General features: G+C 30.5%; 1 long non-coding RNA gene across 1 annotated transcript; it reads right to left on the reverse strand.

The window, feature by feature from the left end:
• Positions 1 to 2,490: 2,490 nt before the first annotated feature.
• On the reverse strand, positions 2,491 to 5,118 carry LOC111388656. The gene is made up of 2 exons (XR_002701622.1): positions 3,202 to 5,118; positions 2,491 to 2,911 (listed from the first exon to the last, which is right to left on the reverse strand). It is a non-coding gene; the product is annotated as an uncharacterized LOC111388656 (long non-coding RNA).
• Between the last annotated feature and the right edge of the window lie 6 nt (positions 5,119 to 5,124).

A 5,124-nucleotide genomic window follows, 5' to 3' on the forward strand; every position in this document is an offset into this window, starting at 1 on the left:
TCTCTCTCTCTTTTTCTAATATTAAGCTGGCTGCCTTAAAAGGCAGCTTTTTACTGCAACTTACAAGGTTTTATTTTTATTTATTTATAATAAAGGTTCGCGGGCTCACGAGCCGGCTCGGGCAAAGCCCATGTCCCAAAAATGGGGCTCAGCTCGAGCCTTGGCTCAAGTCTACCGAGCCATGGGCGGCTCGAGCTGACGAGTCCGATTGACATCCCTAAGCAATAGGCAGTTGGATATAATGTTTCAATAAGGAGATGCAAAAATCTGGAAGTTAAAACAAAGTGCTAATTTATTTAGCTGTAACCATACAAAAAGTCTTTACCTATTTGTTACAACATCAGGATACCATCTTCCTTATAAATAGTTGTAAGATAATTTCATTTTAGAAAATTTAAAAATAAAAGCATGCTAATCATACAGTGATTACAATGCAATAGTTTTGTAGGAAATATAAAAAAGCACGATATTCGTATAGTAATTACAATGCAGCAATTTTGTCTATAAAACTAATTATATGCTAGTGTCTGAAAAACTGCACGACATAAATCACAAACAAAAGAATCTTCAATCAATGTGTATTCATTTAGAATGAGTGAGCCCACAAGAACCAGCTAACTCTAGGAGCATCTTTTGGATCGGTAACAAAGAAATTAGGAAATCATTTCAACTAAAAAGAATATGCAACTTTACTGGTTTTCACATTGCACCATTTCAGTAATGAATTATTGGATTGTACTATGAATACACATAAGTTAAAATTATTACCTTACAAGCTTGTTCTAACTCCTTCCTCTTCAACCGTATTTTTGAATTGGGAAGACTTTCAATTTGTTTTGCAAGAATTCAAGGAACTCTTGATATTCAAGATCTATATGTATATGTATGAATAGAAGAGTTATGGTTCCGAACAAACGAGTAATAAATATGTAATCGACGACTATTTTCAAAGGGTGGTATAAACGTCCTGTATATTATTTGTAGTAACTAAACATAAAAGAAAATAAACATTTAAGTTATTGCAAGAAATCAAATACTAAAGCTTCAAAATAATTTATTATAACATTATACATATATAGTGATAGATACAAACAAATTGACAGAAACAACAAGAAGTTTTACTTTTCAACAGAAGAAGTGAGATTGAGGTTCAGAATATCATCCGAAGCACTTGCATGTCATTGCATTTACATCAAAACATCATAGAAAATACAGAACTGAGAACTCCCATAAATGACAAAGATAATAATAACGAATGGTTTAGGAAGATTTTTCCTACAATTCAGAAACAGTATGAAATGAATTTAGATCTACATTAATCCACAAGAATATGAAAATTAATGCAGAGTTAATGAAGACATTCAATTATATTAATTTAAATAGAAACCAAATCACCTATCTAGGGCTTCAAGGTACTTTTGCTTTTAGACCTCGAAGAAATTTTCATTGAATAGCTGTTCTCATCAACCATAGTAAACTGAAATAAGTAACTTTTCACTGCTTTCCATTCTCCCTTTTTCACCATTTCCTCTATATATTTCATGTTAAAGAAGAAACTTACTTCTTTTTGCAATCTTTAATCACCATACATAAACAAACCATTAAAATTAACTAAATAAATAAAGTCTAGAAAATAGATTTGAACGCATAAATCTCCCTAGGTTTTTTTTTGGAAAAAAAATTACATAATAAAAAAAAATTGAAATTTCAATCTCGCGAAAGCCTTTTTTCAGATTACATAATTAGTCGGGTAAGGATCATTCAACGTATAATCAACTGATCAATATACTTAGATCCAAAAATCACGCAACTTTTTTTATAATCTTTTTCCTTAATTTGTCAACCTCCAAAAAATTGAATTAAACCCAAAAAAAATTTTGAAATTGAAAACTTACCTATTAACTATCTCTTTGAATTTCTTTTCATCTGTAACCTTAGATAAAAGTAGCTAGCCAAAAATCAGAGTAAGAAAAAAAGACCATAAGCAACTAAAGAAATATAAAACCCCTCCTCCTCCTCCTCCATCTCCTTCTTCTTCTTTTTCTTCTTCTGAGTTTTCTTGGCCATTTTATGCCTATTTTTAATAAGGCCATTCAATTTTCAGAGAGCAAGTGATAATTGTAATGACTAACTTGATAGAAGCAAAATGAAGGAATAAATCAAAAGTAATATCAATCATATTATTTGACATCAGGGATAATCAATTGATGAAAAATTGATCCAAGATTTAGTAGTACATCAAGGAAAGCTCTTAAAAGTGAATACCTATTTCATGATTGCCATCTAGAATAGAAATATGCACACATAATATATTGCATTTCAATAAATTCGATTGGGAACGGACAAATTAATATGCTTTTAACATAAATGTCACTACATAAGATAAGGACGAAACTCAAAGTGTGATGAAGTCTTACTTGAGGTTCAACAATCATGGATAAAGTCTTAATTCCTTACAATATCTTAAATAAACTACACTTCTTTTTCAGATCATCACATAAATTGGATATTTTGCTTGCCAGAGTAAAGTTTTATCTGCACATAAATGAAAGAACATGATTGATAATTCAATATTAGACTATTAAAAGGAGAAAGTCCTTTATCTACGGATAAAGTTATACACATAATTCTACCACCTAGTCTTGATGTTACTCCGTAACCACAAGTAGATGATATTAGAACTCCATTATCTGAAAGTGGCCTAAGCATTTGATTTTACAATAAATTCTAGTTCTAACGGTTTTATTGTTAACTTTACAATGTTGACTAGAATATGAAGAACATGGGTAACTTTTCCTTTGTAACGACTCGTTATTTGTATGGTCGCTTTATCACTTTGAACTTCACATGGAGGTCGAAATTCTTTGACTTGGTCCCCCTGCCAAGTGATTTCATCAATGTCCAATTGATCCTAAATGATACAGTTGTTCCAACTTGATTAGAATATAACATTCAAATATAATGATAATCACAGGAAGGAAAACCACAACTTCAAATAGCATCACCATTTGCAATAACCTTAAACAATGAAAGAGAGAAATATAAAAATAATACAATCAAACTGGCAACATATGGAATCTTCAATTCCAGTAAAAGTGAACAATTTGAATAAACAAGAACTGCATTGGGTAAAAAATTCATTTACAGAACCAGCAACGGTGTTGATTAATCATGGTACAATATAACAAGTTATTTACTCACCTTTCGTAGAAGAAGTTCACATTCAGCTATAACTTTACCAGTTTGCACCAAAGGCAAATCAACCATTCCATTAACCAGAAGATCAGCCATAGCTTGAGTAATAAAGCAATGCCCTTTAATCCCAAATCATAAACAATAAAGAAGAAAAAAAATTAAAGCAACAAAAATTGACATAACATACACCTATGTTAATTCCATATGCAGTATTAAAAGCCTCAATTTTCTAATCTTTTACCAGCATACAAACAAGATATACAAAGAAATCATGCGAAAACTTTAGACAAAATAAACTTACAAAATCGAATTTTTTACCTCTATTTAATTGAAACAATATTGCTGGGAGAGCAAAAAAATAAACCTAATCTGAACAAAGAGAAATGCAAATCGAACTGAGATGACAAAGTAATCTGCAGTAAATATAATATGAAATCAACATACTTAAGGTCACAAATATTTTGTTCGTGTTCGATTTTTCTGCTTCTTGAAGAATTTAAGAACAATTCAAATACAAAATTGTACACATAGAAACAAAGGGGAAAAAAAAAGAAAAAAAGGGCATTCCAGAGATGAGATGCAAAGGAAATATATTTATATCCAATATCAATGGTCTAACTGTAAAAGACATAACTTTCTAACAAATTTGACAAAAGAATATATATATAAAATGAAAGACAATCACCTCAGAAGGTATAAAAATATCAATTTTGAAATTCTCTAAGAGGAATCCCTTCTTCTTTGAAATACCTAAATTGCAAAATAGTTAAATTATAAACTTAGGAAAGTTATGAGCGTGTGTAAGGGCAGAGGAACAATGAGAAATTTTCTAGTATGAAGGGTTGGCAAAACAATAAGGGAAAATACAAAATATAAGAACAACATTTTAAACGAAAAAATGAACCACAAAAAAATCTCCATTATTTTTAATATCATCATTTCATACAACAAAAGAGAAGTATATAAATGGAAAAATGAAATTGCTCTAATAAAATTTTATTAGTTTATCAGACTATCCAATGCTATCTACTTCGGCAGAACCCAGTTTCAAATTTTTGTAGCTTGACAAAGACTATCAAGATATGTTAAGCCACATACTATCAGTGAGATTACTAGCTTTCACTTTAAATTGTAAACAAGAAAGACCTAAGTGATGTTTAATAGTGAAACTTCATGCCAAGCAAATGAAAGCAAGTAAGATTCGACAGGTCCAAATAGATATTAAAATCCTGATTTACAATATAGCCGAAGTAAATTCCACATCGGAGCACAAAATAACGATTAAAAAAAAAAAGCCCTACATCAAAGCCTCCATGAATGGTAAGATCAGTAAAATACAGAGAGAGACAGCAAACTTCCACCACAAATAGCAAGAAGAACGCAAGAAGGCAAATGCAAACCTTAATATACATAGTTTCAGATATAAAGATAGATCAATGAATAGGCGAAATTAAACTACAAAAAAGAAACCCACGTCGTTTCCTACTTCTGATTTTTGCTGACCTTGTAAAAAATTAGCTACTACGAAGCCAGATTAGATGTAACCAAAACAAAAGACACACACAAATTAAGAGGCCAAAACTGAATGTAAGAAAAAATGTCACTCGAAATGGGTAAAACCTAAACACAAAGAAGTAATCAAGCAAATAGAAATAAAAGTAGAAGAAATAAAACAAACATATAGAAGAGATGACAGAAAATGAAGAAAAACAAAAAACCTCAAAACAAATTTGCTTCACCTTAAACACAATGACAAAATCGAGCACACGTGAGATTTTCGAACAAAAAAAAATAAAGAAAATTGAAGGAATCCGAGTTAAAATTCGTTAACCTTAAACACCAGCAAAAAAATCAAACACACATGGAAATTTTGATCAAAACAAGAACAGAAAATTGAAAGGTTAACAGTAGAAGTGTAAGAGCTGTTTA

This window comes from Olea europaea, unplaced genomic scaffold (assembly GCF_002742605.1).
Source record: "Olea europaea var. sylvestris unplaced genomic scaffold, O_europaea_v1 scaffold5149, whole genome shotgun sequence".
Taxonomy (NCBI): domain Eukaryota; kingdom Viridiplantae; phylum Streptophyta; class Magnoliopsida; order Lamiales; family Oleaceae; genus Olea; species Olea europaea.